General features: G+C 37.4%; 1 long non-coding RNA gene across 1 annotated transcript; it reads left to right on the plus strand.

Annotated features, from left to right (window-relative positions):
• The first annotated feature begins 9423 nt into the window (after window positions 1–9423).
• LOC147764231 (uncharacterized) lies at window positions 9424–14173 on the plus strand. The gene is made up of 2 exons (XR_015331898.1): window positions 9424–9813; window positions 13422–14173. It is a non-coding gene; the product is annotated as an uncharacterized LOC147764231 (long non-coding RNA).
• The last annotated feature ends 1540 nt before the right edge of the window (window positions 14174–15713 follow it).

The following is a 15713-nucleotide window of genomic DNA, read 5'->3' on the forward strand; positions in this document are numbered from 1 at the left end:
GAACTTGGTTCGTAAAATTATATCTCTTACTCAACAAGACAGCAAAACATTCAACTTTCAAGAGACGAGATGCCTTTTTCTCATCTGAACATTAAAAGAGAGACACACTATTAGCGTCAGTCGTTACAATCTAGATTTCAGTCCATTTGAAGAATGAGACTGAAGAATATAGTCACGCCGGTAAAAACAGAAATTAAGAATTCAACACCGGTCTTGTACAACTTATCAACGTTTTTAATAATGTGTCCTTCTGGGATTTAGGTGAAATTGATGAATATCACAGAAAAATATTTGGCTGCAAATCGACATAAAATTAGTATTTTTTGCGCACTTAATTTACAATCTAAACTAGAAAGTCGCCACTTGCTGTCTTGCTGAAGAATACAGCCAATACTACACAAATGTCACGTCGACGAACATGAAACTACGATAGTATAGAACATATTTTAATGCACAGGGGCGAATTATCGAAATACGTTAGTAAAGCAAATAGTTTTGTTACTAATGACCATGCATTCTGGTATATGATCACATTTGAAATTCGTAAAAGACCTCAAATGGGATATTATATGATATAAAACACGCAAGAGACACCTCAAGACCTAGCCTTTTCAAATCCGTTACAAACAGCATTTCTATCAGCTCGCCCCCTATGTCTTGAAGGGATCATCTTATAATCAATGCAACAAATTTAACTCACGTATTTATATGAAATGGAATATTAAATCTTGATTTATGAAATCTTGCCACTATTCAAAATGGAAATACATCACTATACTTAATAATTTAATTATGTTCTCTACTTCGGAAATGGACGTTTGTTGCTTTACCTATATCATATTCTTTAATTCCACTACCAACTGCTCATTGAATATCAACATGTCAATAGCTAGACTCTCACAAGACATTTCATAGCATTTTCCCCTCCTTGGCCATTTCTCACGGTAAACTTCGACTGTCACTACTATTTCTACCGATGAAGTTAAAAATACTGAACATGAAGTGCCACTGCATCTTCCTTTGTTTTATGAGACGTGATGAGATGAAGTGAAGGAAGAAATAAATGGTACGTGGGGAAAATGTTGGGAAATGATCAAAACCACTCTGAAGCAAACAGGCGTCAATATACTTTTCAAAAATAAATCACAATTAACTTACAGCCAAAAACCCAACATCCATTTCTTAAAATGTTACATTGATTTGGCTGAAATTACGATATTCGCATACTTAATGTCGGGGCCGCCCTCGATCCACTTCCTGATCACTCAGCACTGAGGCAGTGACGTCTCCTTCCAGGTTGTCCATCCCATTACATTCATGGTAGGGGGAGGTGGCAGGGCGAAGTGACCGCCTTTTCTATATATTCAGTTCTCACAAATATTTAACAAATAAAACTTCATTTGTAATATATAACATCAGAAATACATAGGACGAATTTGTGTTCAGTATATTTCAAAATTTGCCAGAAAAATTAACCTTAGATCCTAATCCACCCCAAACTAAAACGACATTATGTAGGTCACTGGCTATCTTGATATAATGCAATATGGGCCGCTGATTTTATATCTGAGCAGTTTTTGTTATGTTTGACCAACTAGACCGTACGATAGCGACATCTGGAGGAAAATACAAAAATACTGCAATCGGAAACACGGCAGCTGGTTTTAGATTTACAATTTTAGGGACATGGGACGTACAGCGGATGACAATGATTTAATATTTTAATTGCACAATAAAACTAAATTTGATGATTGCAATTCTCTCATACAATGTATATCTTCATATTCTCTCATGAATGCATGCGTGTGTGCGTGCGTGAGCGCGTTCGCTGTTGTAAGCAAATGTTCCATGATTTACATCATGCGATGGAGGATATGTTAAAACAAAGAAGTAGACAGCTAAGAGATTAACATAAAAGCTACAGGTTATCTACATACTATGAATGCTGTTCACGATCAGCCACTGTTCAGCTATGATCGATTATTGAGGGAAAAAAACAATCGATGGGGGCTCGAAACATTTAAAAGGCCTACATTTGGCAAGTCAGATTTTTTTTTCAATTTCTCTAATGTGAAATACTTATCTTGTGTTTATCTAGTGTTTATTTCAGAAGTACAGTGTACGTGCAATGAAGCGTCGCGCATGCGATTTGATGGTAATCACCTTGTATTGTATTTGGTAAATACACAGACAAACACGTACTTAGGACTTTTTAATTATGCGACTAATTGACGGTTGATCAAAGGCCTTGACGGCTAATAGAGGAAATACATTCATATGGCGTGGTGATTGGAAAAAGATCAGTTTACCTCGATGTGAGGTTGGAGACCCAGTATTTTATTTTATTTTTTTTTTTTTTAAGGTTAACCAACTCTGAGTAGAAGGGATCATCTTCCAGAGTGAAAGGTCTGGTTAAGTTCCTAGGGATATTAGAGCTGTTCGGTTAGTTTATGGATAAATGCAAGTGAGACCACATGTTTTATTATTTATTTTAAATGGTATCTTGCTCTTGGTTTAGTGTGAATGAAGGATCTGTAGGTTTGGAGACGTGATCAGGACTGCTTGTTGTTTATTTAGATCCAAAGATGGCGAGGGGAATAGGCTCCCCAAGGCTGTCTGTAGCAGGCGGCCGTGGAGTCGCAAGGCTCTAAGGGTACACTAAAACGATCCATAGTGCTGTGGGTGAGGACTGAAGGCCCACTGTGTCTCGAATCCTGGATGAACAGGATACTGTGGTAACGTCTAGTCGGCTCAGTGTTAACGGGTTCACTGAGTGGTATGGGCACCACAGTCCTCACCTAGCCAGACGATGTTGATGCGGTTCCGACACGGTGGCGAACAGGCAAGGCCGGTGAAAACGGTCAAAGTTCCGATAATCCATGGCAGTGAGACCGGGATCAGACCGTCATTTGCTCACTGAGAGCCTGGTTAGCTCTACGGGATTGAGTGATCACTATCGACTGGATCACCCGCCGGATTGTGACGACGCTCTCTCGCCTGCCCTGTGTCCGTAGCTAGGGTTTCAGCATTTCGACCTGCGTCCTTGAAAGCAATTCAGGCAACACTACAGCTGAGAATGGTGGACCCCGCCGACGAAAAGAGGATGTGCAATTTCGCCCTGCCGTTTTCCGATGGAAGTGAAATTTGGCCCTGTCATTCGCCGATGAATCTATTTGAAAGACTGAAAAATATTGTTATTTCGATGTGAAAAGACTTTGTCATAAGACGCTCAACTGCCCGGTTTCCAGAGCTATTTTCTCTATATTTTAAAAGAAAATTATACTCAAAGGGGTTTTATCTCTGGTTTTCACCCGGGCCTACACTTAAAACGTGTAATTATGTATAGTTTTAATTCTGTGTAAATATTGTAAATATTATAAGGGTGAAGGTCTCCAACATGAGAAATGAAAAAAAAAGTTTTATTTCTGGAAAAAGTGGAAGGAATATGTAGTGTCCGCCATAATGATCAAAAAGATATTTAATGAGGTCTTATGATGTAACGTGTTGAGCTGCAATAATTCACGAGTAATGTGGCGGCCTCTTTGTATAACGCCGATGTAAAGAAATAAACTATACAATTATAAGTCATTAGTGCAGCATCGGATCCACGTAATAGATAAGAAATAAGTATATAGGGAGGATCGGCTTCGCATCCGCGGACCCCCCCCCCCTCCCCCTTCAATTAATCCTGGATCCACCCCTGGATAAATAAAGGCATTACTTCACTCCAATAGTGATAAAACAGTCATTGAAGTGATTTTTTAGGTGAAAACTATTATATTGTTGACAATCATATTCCCTTTGCCTTCACAGCCATCAATACGTTTGGACGTATCGGAATCATGTAAGGACACGCGTTAATATTTTGTCAAATCATTCGTAATTCACGGAAGACTCTAAAAGTAAAAAAATGTCTTTGCATTTGTTTGCCAAAACGTGGGTGCCTTGAAAGAAAATGCGGCTGCTTGAAACGGCAGGCTGCGTGCAATTTGCCTGAGTGCGCAGCTGTTATAATTTCAGAATAACCAAATTACCTTCCCGAAATGGGGATGCGTTGTAATAGCAAAAAACTTATTTAATCGAGACTTGGGTGGGCTATAACATACTGTAAATTACCCGTACGTGTTTTGGTGAGAAGTGTTCAGTTCGGACCAAGGTCAGTGAAAGAAGCTTATGCCACAGTCAGCCCTCATATTATTCCACAATCAGCCCTCATATTTAGCGCTGACAACTGCAGCAATCTGTTGTAAGTACAGTGCAGACGAAATTGAAAATATCAGTCTACACGCTTCCTTTTGTTCCAACGTACTCGTATAATCACCAATCTTCTATATTCTTTCCAACCCCAGGAGCAGGCGTGTTAATCTGTTCATGTAAGTTAATCTATAATTCCATAGTCTAGTAAATTAATGGCATTCAAAGATATTTGGATCGATATACGTAGACCGATATTTACAATGGGAATGAGCCCATAGTTTCATTGGCCATGGGAGCATTATTAGTTTCCAAGGAGAACGATACTTTGTCTTAAAAGTCGACAATCAATTCTGAGTTTAGTTTGTTATCAGTAATTTTTACAGAGGAAAAGTATATGCTAATTGAAAAGCAAGAGCCCCAAGGATCAACCGAAAGATCATAATTTTTAATATAAATAGATCTGCAGTAGATTCACCGTGTCACTGCATAGGGACCATTTCCACAGATATTTGGATCGATCTATCTCCCTGAGGAGTCTCACTATATTGCTATCAACTAGCCGGCTTAAACGTCTGTTACACCTAGTAAAGCTGTTAGGGGGTAATTATCTTTACCCTAGCTAATTCGGTGGGCGCGACAGACATTTCATTAAACGAAATCCACACGTGGTTCGGAGTAAAGACATACGTCCGAATAAATTTGTAGTAGAGTAAACAGTTTGTTTCAAAGAGTCAGCTTCTTCAAATTAAAACATGAAACTTGAGGGAAGTATTGAAGCAGCTTGTAGTTTACAGTCGATCTCCTAACCATTGTCAACAATATTGCTGACGTTGCTGTTTGCAGTCAGAAGACCCATCTCCAGCTGTTCTTCCTCCAACACTTCCTGCCATGACGAAATGGTGAAGATGTTTAGTCAGTAAGACAAGTCTCAGTATCGCCAGTCTTGGTGAATGTTTGCAAAAAACATAGATCTAAGCTTTTACCAACTTTTACAAACAGAGTTGCTGACTTTTGGTTGTTTTGATTAATATATGAATTGAACAAAGAGACGGTAGTAAAATCAGGAATTTTTCTTTCTTTCTTTTTACCTGAGCGATATGTAAGACCCCATTTCCATAGATTTTAGATCGATCTATCCCTGTGGGGAGTCTCACTTGATTACTGTCAGCTTAGCCGGCTTAAGCGTCTGTCCCGCCTACTGAAAGCTGTAAGGGGGTTATTAACTATGGTGCACGCTCGGCTGACTGCAATTTAGCGTGAACCCCCAGGGAGTTAGGTCGATCTAAATTTTAATCTCTGGATCGATCTAAATCTCTGGGAATACACCCTAAAATTGGGGAGGCGACCATATGAGTTAGAAACTCATTCACGTAGTAGTCAGAGAGCCAACTAAATTCAAATAAACGAAAGTAAAATTATAGTCGATGAATAATCAAATGAATAAATGTAGTAGTTAATAAAAGATTAATATGATACAAAATAACTAAATAATTTTAAATAAAATTTCATGATACAGTGTATAGCAAAATAAGTTAAATAATATTGTTAGGAGCTTTCACACCAACCAATATTGCAGGAAGAAAAGTATCGAGGATATTTGTAACAATGACTTAGAAGGCCAGTCATGCTGCTAATTCTTTGGTCCACGTTGCTGAAATGAAATAGATGAAAATAGTTCATTCAATCTGAATAGACAGTTCAATGTGAGCCACGTTGGGGGTTAATGCAACTGACCACCGAAGAGTTTTACGAAGAAAAAAGCAATTCATCAAAAAAAATGCATTAAACAAAACTATGCTACAATAGGTTAGAGCTATCCTGGAGATTTCATTGAAAATAATTAAATGTACAAACAGTTACATCTCATAATGTGTCCCCTACCAGACTAATCTGTCAATCAGATCCCTGTAGGCAAACTCCGTGTCTGTGTAAATGATGGTGCCTTGGAGGATTTTTCTTCTGGCTTCTGCTCTAGAAGGCACCTCAATCCAAAGTGGGTGTCTAAAGTAATTCGAAAAAAATGATCACAAACTGCTCTCGATCACTTCATACTATTCTTATATTTGTAAAATTCGATGGGCCTCTTTAATTTTGCGTGAATTTAGTCCCAGAGGAAATATTTTAAATCTATTCCTATATCTTGATTTCCCCATCAAATTACTTGAACTACTGAAAGATGGGATATCATTTTTGGCCTTATATTTTCTATGAAAACTGTTGACCTAAATTTAGTCATTATGCCATAACTGTACACTTTGTCTATCTTACCTTCCCTCCATCAATTCAAATAGCATGACACCAAAAGCATAGTAATCTGCTTTCCGCGAGGCGGGGCAACCCCTAAATACCTCTGGGGTCATGTTCTTGTAGGCGGTAAAGTTCATTAACTGGGCCCCATGGATGCTCTCCCCAGCCGCAATCAGAGGATGGACGGACCCCAGATCACACTGTAAGAAAGAAAACATTAGTTTAAAAATTGAATAAAGAAACAGAATATTCCGTTTAAAAAATAAAATGTTAGGCATGTTCAAAACGTTTATTATCAATCGCTTTAAAAACAAACTCAAAGATGATTAATTCGCCGGACTTTTATCAACAAAATTAAAATCTTACCAGTTTAGGGATCCCGTGCAGAATGACCAACACGTTGTTGGTTTTGATATAAAAATGAGCTAGTTTTAGTTGATGTAAGTGCCCAATTGCCAAACAGACGCACGTGGCAATATACTTCACCATTTGGATAGGAACTGCTTCGCTAAATAAATGTGTGCCAATATAAGATTTTTTTCAACATAAAAGAAAACCAAATTTTGTTGCGTAATTCTTGCAAACATATTTTTAGAATAAAGCAAGATCAATTAAAGATATGCAAAATAACTTCTATAAGGAAGAAATAGAATCACTTACAAAAAGCCCTCCCAATATTCCTGAAGTATCTCTAGGTCCAACCATGGGCACAACTCGGTCAACAAAACGGAAAACCCCGGCCTAATATCAAACGAGTGAGTGTCTCTGGAACCGAATTTGCTCACGTACAGACAAATACATATCGGGCGAACGAAAAGAATTTACGTATTAAAAGTGATTTGTAATTGTATCATAAATGATAGTTTGTGGTTTAAGTTCATGGAGTTTTTATCCGTCTGCTCTGATCTTATACTCATAAAACTTAACAGTTTGGTAAAATGAACTGGTATCTAAAATCTATTGAAAATTCGAAGCATATGGAGTCAAAATGCATCAAACATTTAACGAGGTGCAACGTTATTTACTTGGCGTATTTCAAAATGTTCATCTATGTTTCTAGGTATGTAAGTATGCATATTATTTAATACTTAATTTGGTCCTGACCCCCTCCCCTCTCCTTCGATTTCTGGTCCCCTCTTGAAATTAGAATTTCGACTAGCTGAATCATCGTTCTAAACCGTAGGCCTACCAAATGGCACCGTTTGCCTTCTAAAATAGGCCTACCGACATTTTTCGTGGCCCTTCATCGGGCCCCGAACCCCACGCCAAGTGTGTGTGTTGGAGGGGGGGTCCCACCCTTCAAATACTCCTGGATCCGCCCCTGGGTCGGGGGGTCCTGACCCTCCCTTCGGTTTCTGAAAAAAAATCACACTAATAATATTAGTCATTATATTTATTATTATATTATATTATATTTTCTTCTTTTGGAAATAAATTTTTGACTAGCTGATTTATAGTACTAAACTGCACCAAACTGCACCGTTTGCTCTCTAAAATACCAAACCGGTAAAAAAATGCCAACCGGGGTGGGGGTGGCGGGGTGGAGGTCGGCTTCGCATCCGCGGACCCCCCCCCCCCCCCCCCCTTTCAAATAATCTTGGATCCGCCCCTGTATGATACTCATTTTATATAATTTTCATCGTACATCACTATACACTACAGAAGTCTGCAAGCAGGTAAGAAAATACGTTGCAGTTTAATGTCAGATTTACAGTAATTAACCCTCGCCAAGCTTGCATAAACTGTCGCCTAATTTCACCTCAATCCATGCAGATCCAAACGACAACCGTTACCTGCCATCTCAGTACACAACCTTCGTAATCTGCCATTTCACATATCAGATACTGCTTTTAAAAATCACAGCAAAATCATATCAAGATAACAAAAATTTAAAAAATCTATTAATCTCCCCTGCCCACAGTGAATACACCATAGATCATACCATAAAAAATATGCTGCTCTACCACGGACCCGGAGGTGATGGCTTAGTTGAGGAGGTCAGCCAATATGACTAATAGGCAGTCTTTCTACTCTCCACCAGGGTCGGCTGGGTGACGGGTGGCGTTTTTATTACCTTCGCCTAGGAGGTTATGTTTTCATGTTTGTCTGTCTATTTGTCTGTCTGTCTGTCATTAACATAACTCAAAAAGTTATTGACCGATTTTGATGAAATTTTCAGGAACTGTCAGAAGTGGGCCAAGGAACAGATGATTAGTTTTTGGTGGTGATCCGGATCAATAATCAATCAATAATCAAAAATATCGAAAATTTAGGGGTGAAACGGCATTGGATGCAGACTTTGCTGTCTTGGCGGAAGTCTGCGCTCTCTGAGTGCTTTTCTAGTTATTTTTGTTTTGCAAAGTTTCTCGCTGGACAACACAGAAAATGATACAGAATAAGCCAGAAATATCTGCGAATATCTAGTGAAGAATATCTCTGTGGCCCTGGCAGAGAGTATTTGTGCTTTCAACAACACTATTGAGGCTCACACTCACATGATTCAGCAATCTCTCTCTCTCCCTAATTAATAAATAAATATCTGCTCCTTGTTTCTTACAATAATGAAAAATGCTAATACCCCCCCCCCCCCGCCCCCAATATCGACCTCCAACATCAGTTCTAAGATATTTGTGTGTAATTTAATCGTCCGTCAAGATGTTCCTGGTTATTACGCAATTATTATTTATTATTTTTTTCGATTGCATTAATTTCTCAGCTAAACCTGTATTTAAAATTCCTCTGTCCCTTCTCTTTCGCCCGTGTTTTTAACTTCTCAATCTTTCAGCTTATCCACTGTGAAACATTTTAAATGAACAATCTGTTTTAATAAGGGTTAGGCTACATGCCGTAGGCTGCGGTGTGTTGATTTTGATCCTGTCTCAACCATGATTGTGACGGGCACCACAGATATCAACCGTACTTAAATTCATGTTAAGCTAAAACAACAGCTTTATTGGACGTGAGAATGAGAGAGGAGGGGGTGGCGCCTCCTACTTGTGATGTACTGCAGAGAGCATGTATGTACATTTTTATGTAAGAATGTCTGACGGAGAATGTAGTGGAGCGGGAGGAGGAGAAAAATAATAGGGATGGAGGGGGTGGCGCCTCCTACTTGTGATGTACTGCAGAGAGCATGTATGTACATTTTTATGTAAGAATGTCTGACGGAGAATGTAGTGGAGCGGGAGGAGGAGAAAAATAATAGGGATGGATGTAGGGGAGAGGAAGGGAGGCATTTATGTACAAATATATCAGTTCGTTACAACAGTCGACCTAACTCACGGGGAACATTATTCTCAGGTTGTCCCCGACAGCACATCGAGACTAAGATATTTCTGGAAACTAACCTCAGCATACCTCTGGAGTGGTGTAAGTAGTAGAAGCAGTACATGTAGTAGTCCGGTTGCTTAGGGCAAAAAAATGGCCAAATCGTGACACAGCGGATAAAAGCACCAAATTTTGCATGTGGGTACCTTTTGACATACTAAATCAAATTAGAGCCGTAGCCCACGGAAAAAATTAACCGTTTGGCCAAAAAATCCAAAATGGCCGCCAATTTGTGAAATTTTGTAGAAATATATACATATCTATGTTGATTTTTATCAAATTAAGTATTTTCTCAATGTTTTCCACATCCTTATTACCCATATTATGCATATGTGTCAGATAACAAACTAGTGTCCTTGGACTTATTGAAAAATCCAAGATGGCCGCCATATGACATAGGAATACTAGAACATGTACAAGGGTTTTCAACTAACTAATGCCAACTAGGAAGATGCATTGCCCACTATCTAATTAGTTTTGTTTCTTATTACACAAATAATATATTTGTGGTGAGTAACTAACCTTTATTCACAGGCAATTCGAGAAAAATCCATGATGGCCCCCATATCAAAGGAATACTACAGTAGTATACACATAGGGCTTCTTCTGCCATGGAAATATAATATTAATTGATAAATTAGGTTTGTTTCTGAGTATTTTCCACATCTTTTTAATTTACATAATACATATGTGATGAGAATGTTACGTGTATCCTTTTTGAAAACAAAACAAAACAAAATGGCTGCCATTAGCCATAGAAGGTGGGGTTCAGTTAATGCCTGCTAGAGATAGGCTTACAAATAAAATGAAGCTGAGTTCAGTTGTTATTCTGTTTTTTTTTAGTATTATTATCCCATGATACATATCTGCTAGGTAATTAATGTCCATATTTTATCATTTTGGGGAAATCCAAGATGGCCTTCTTTTCCCCATAGGAAAACTGGTGCATTAGATTTAATAGGCACTTCTAAGGCAAATGAGGGTAATCATGATATTTTTTCAAAATACTTAAGGGTATACACTTGTTGCCCACCAGACAGATATCTAAAAGTCCAAAAGGAATGTGGGAAATACCGAGAAACAAAATTCATTTTATATTGAACCCAATGTCTCTCTGGCAGTAGTTGACTGTACTATTCCTATTGTGAATTGCAGCAATCTTGAATTTTCTCAAATACGCAAGATGCACACTTGCTACACACCAGATTTATAAAGAGTAAGGTTAATAAGGATGTCAACATGTTTAAACATCAAACGGCTTTATTTCAGGTTGGAATCAATGTCTGAACTGTTCTATTAATTGACACCTATATTCCTATGACAACTGGCAGCTATCTTGGGTTTTCTCCGAATAATACTCAAGGATACATACACTTTCAAAACACACAGAGTCTTTCATAAGGATAAATAGGATATGAAAAACATTTAAAAAAGACCCAACGTTAACTACATTTAAATCGTACTCAGTGTATCTCTAGCATTATTTGATTATGTGTTCGAATATTCTAATGACAAAAGGCAGACATCTTGCATTTTTTCAGAATACCCAAAGATACACACATGCCATACTACAGACCAGGTATACATCATAGGGGTAATAATAAATGGAATGAAAATCATGAATTATTTTTAAAACAAACTCATGGAAATGTAATTGTATAATGAACCATGCATATGCCTCTCTAGCAGCAATTGAAACCCACCCATTAGTATTCCTATGTTAAATTGTAGGTATCTTTTTCTCAGAATATCCAAGGATGCACACTTTTTACCCACCAGATATATATCATAGGACTAATAAGGATGGGCAAAACTTGATAAGCAAACTCAAATTCACCCTGGTAGTAGATGAAAAGCCATGGATGTGCAGTTGTAATTCCAGTAGTATTCCTATGGCCAGTGACGGCCATCTTGGGTTTTCTCAAAATGATCAAATATGCACATTTATTACCTGCTAGATATGTATCACAGTGTAATAATAATGTGTAAAACACTAAAAAAATAAACTGAATTTGATAGTGAATTAGTTGGTATTAGTTCCAACCCTTTGTAATACTAGAAGTATTCCTATTACATATGACGGCCATCTTGGATTTTCTCAAAATGCCCAAGAATACTGTTAGTTACTCACCACATACATATTGTTTGGGTAGAAAGGATGTGGAAAACACTCAGAAACCAGCTTAATTTGATAGTGAAAAACTAATCTTTCCAGTTGCCATTAGTTGAATCCCCCGTATACTAGAATTCCTGTGGCACATGGCAGCCATCTTGGATTTTCCAAAATGCCCAAGAACATTTCGTAGTTACTCACCACAAACATATTATGTGGGTAACAAAGATCTGAGAAACAGACTTAATTTAATAGTGGACAACGTATCGTTCTAGCTGGTAATAGTTGTGCACTAGTATTCCTATGGCTGTTTCTATGGCAAATGACAGCCATCTTGGATTTTTTCAAAAAGTCCAAGGGAACTTGTTTGCTATCTGACATATATGAATATAATGGGTAATAAGGGTGTGGAAAACTCTGAGAAAATAATTTATTTGATAAAAATCAACATAGGTATGTACATAATTCTAAAGATTTCAATAAATTGGCGGCCATTTTGGATTTTTTGACCAAACGGTAAATTTTTTCCGTGGGCTACGGCTCTAATTTGATTTAGAATGTCAAAAGGTACCCACATGCAAAATTTGGTGCTTTTATCCGCCGTGTCACGATTTTTTCCTTAAGCCACCGGACTATAGTAGTAGGACTACATGATGTACCGGTAGTATTAAGAGTAGTTGTAGTATAGAAGGCAATAATTATTACTGGCATAGGCTGTATATATATATATATATATATATATGTCAAAGGCCTGGATCAAATCTAGTCCCATGCATAAAAAGCCCAGACCCCATGTTTATTACGCCCTGGCTGGGCCCATTCTTTATGGTGTCTTTGCATTGTTTACAGCATAATGGACAAGTTAAGTGACCAAGTTAATTGGCCAAGCTGCCGGTTTGTTTGTATGGCATGTGCAGAGGTTGTCTTAGATCAAGGTACATATTATGATACTTACCGGTGAGCGGTTCCTGACACATAAACTCAACATGTTGTTTAAATCGTTGAAATTCTTGATATACATCGCCAGCGACCCAGTCTAGCTTTGGTTTCTCAAACACAAAGTTGGCTGCCATTCCTGGTTTGGGTTCCTGGACTCTGACACCATGTAATGTCTTTAAACAAAAGACAAGCCATCTCATGCAAGATGTTGGAAACTTTATTAAACTTGACATATGTTACAAAAGCCTCTTGAGCTAGCTGATAGCAATTTAGCGTGAACCCCCAGGGAGTTAGGTCAATCCAGATGGATCAATCTAAGTATGGGAACCCAGTCTAAGTCATGGAATTTGCCAGTGTTTTCAGAGTAATTATCAGTTTTCTCAAATACATCATCCAAAGAAAATGCTTTTCATTAGACTCAGACAACTGATCAGCTGAACACAGATTTTTATTGTTGTTAAGCATCATTTGCAAAAATTTCATTAATATTGGACAAGATTTGATAAAATTATTAACGTTTAACTATTTTAAGTCATGGGATTTGCCAGTCTTTTCAATGTAATTTTCAGTTTTTTCAGTTATATTGTTCTTTTTCCAGAGTACCTTTACCATGAAAAAGCAGGTTGTGAAAGACAGCACCAAGAGCAGCAATATGTCCTATCCATGTGTACAATACATGATATGTGGCAAGATTTAGGACATTGTCAAATATTGTGCTAACAGCAACCCATTCCAGAAACCCATTGCAAGGAGTAATCTGCATCTGGCATTGATAGTAAGGAGAAGTCTTGTATGGGTATATATTGTTTTCCAGATGACAGTTATAGGTAATTGGCAACCTTCTACACAAATAAACTCAAATCATCACATTTTCTGTTTTCTTCATGACAAAACAATATATTGCAATATTGAAATATTTGTTTTGGTGAATTCTCACTCTTCTGATTATAAATTTCCAATAAACTTGACACTTAAAAAAAAGACATAGATGGCTGATCAGCTTATTACAGATTTTTATTGTTGTTAAGCATCTTTTGTATAGATTTCAGAAACATTGGACAAGATTTGTCAAAATTATTACATTTAACTACTTATGTCACGGAATTTGCCATTGTTTTTTTAGAGCAAAAATTGACTTGTTTTAATTATTGATTAAAACAGGCTGTTAGTATGACCCAAGCTGTAAAAAAGCCGATGAAATTCTTAAAACATTGAATGACTTGAAATGGAATTTTATAATTTTTTTTTCTATATCATTTTGCACATCAAAGTATTTTATTATAGCAAACTGCTAACAACACATTTCTAACCAAGGCGTTACTTTCCAAAGAATAAAAAACAGTTTTTTTTTTATTTTGTGTGTGTGTGTCTGTCAGGGTAGGAGACGTAGGGCGTGCACGGAAATCCTCCTTTCTGGCAATTGTCAATGTTGACTGGTATGTACCGGTAATGGTCCGGGAGAATCGAGATAGTCGAGTTACAAGTTTTAATGCTATAGTATTTGACCTCAGAGTCTGTCTCAGCATGATTGTGACGGTGCCCATTAATTTCATTATATTGTGCTAGTGTAGGCAGCGATAAATCATAGAGGGCGTTGATATGAAAATTTTTCTTAAAATTTCTCCAGAGTGTCATAATAAAAAAATTTAAAATTCAAAACTTTTGGTACTGAATGCACTTATTTCAAAAGTGTCCAAATTCCATGAATTTCATTTATATGAAAAAAGAGTACCATGTAACAGTGGTAACCGTACTTAGGTCCCAGCAGGCGATACATTTTATTGTCTGGGAATTCACGTCGAGACGTTGATGATTTGTAAATTTTTACCTATTTATAATAACACACTTTATATTAATGATCATGGGCCTATTTGATCAATACTTTTATCAAGCTTTATTATTTTCTCTCGTAGCGGCTCAAATCATATATCTAGACTCTTTAACACCAGAATATGCATGAATATCCGATTACAAATTATTTTTGCAAGAAGGAGTTAAGACAGACTCGAGCAAGCTGTAGCTTCAAAATCAACGGGACGCAGTGCGTCAGGAGAGACGACACATCCCATTTGAAGGAAAGAACATGGGCTATCCTTTGCCAAAATGGTCAGATAAAGCTGACATTTGCCCTTGGGTTGTATTCTAATACTCATGATAAAAAGTGATTCTGTAAAGTTCAGTATGATAAGTCACTTATGCTTAAAAGTGATTCTGTAAGTGATTCGGGGTTTTCCATTTATTGGGTTAACAAGTCTTACATTATAATGTATAACAGAAAGTGAAAAAGCGGGGTAATTTAAGGAAAAATAGACCTAATAGAGCTGCAGTTCAAACATGGACTGTATTTGTTGTAATATGAATTACTCCAGTTAGTTTGAGAATAGCAAAGAAAAAGCCTCACGGTTTTTATTTGTTATGTACAGACACAGATGTGTCTGTACATATAGCCATCACCTGCGTCTGTCGTCACCGTCCCTGTGCACTTTTACCGATAACACGTTAAGTGGAAAATCATTTTTTCTTTTGGCTTGAAACTTACAGAACTGATGAATATTCATAATACGCAGGTCAAGTTCGAAAATCAGCATGATCGGGCCATTTATATTGAAGTTATGCAGTTTTTTCACTTTTTTCAGCATTTATGCAACACCGATAACACAATATTTGAAAAACCATTTTACCATGTGTCTGTACATATAGCCATCACCTGCGTCTGTCGTCACCGTCCCTGTGCACTTTTTCCGATAACACGTTAAGTGGAAAATAATTTTTTCTTTTGGCTTGAAACTTACAGAACTGATAAATATTCATAATACACAGGTCAAGTTTGAAAATCAGCATGATAGGAACATTTTCATGGAAGTCAGCTGTTTTTTTTTCACTTTTTTCA

The sequence above is a fragment of the Lingula anatina genome, chromosome 1, assembly GCF_051362555.1.
Source record: "Lingula anatina isolate TDL-2025a chromosome 1, LinAna3.0, whole genome shotgun sequence".
Classification (NCBI taxonomy): Eukaryota; Metazoa; Brachiopoda; class Lingulata; order Lingulida; family Lingulidae; genus Lingula; species Lingula anatina.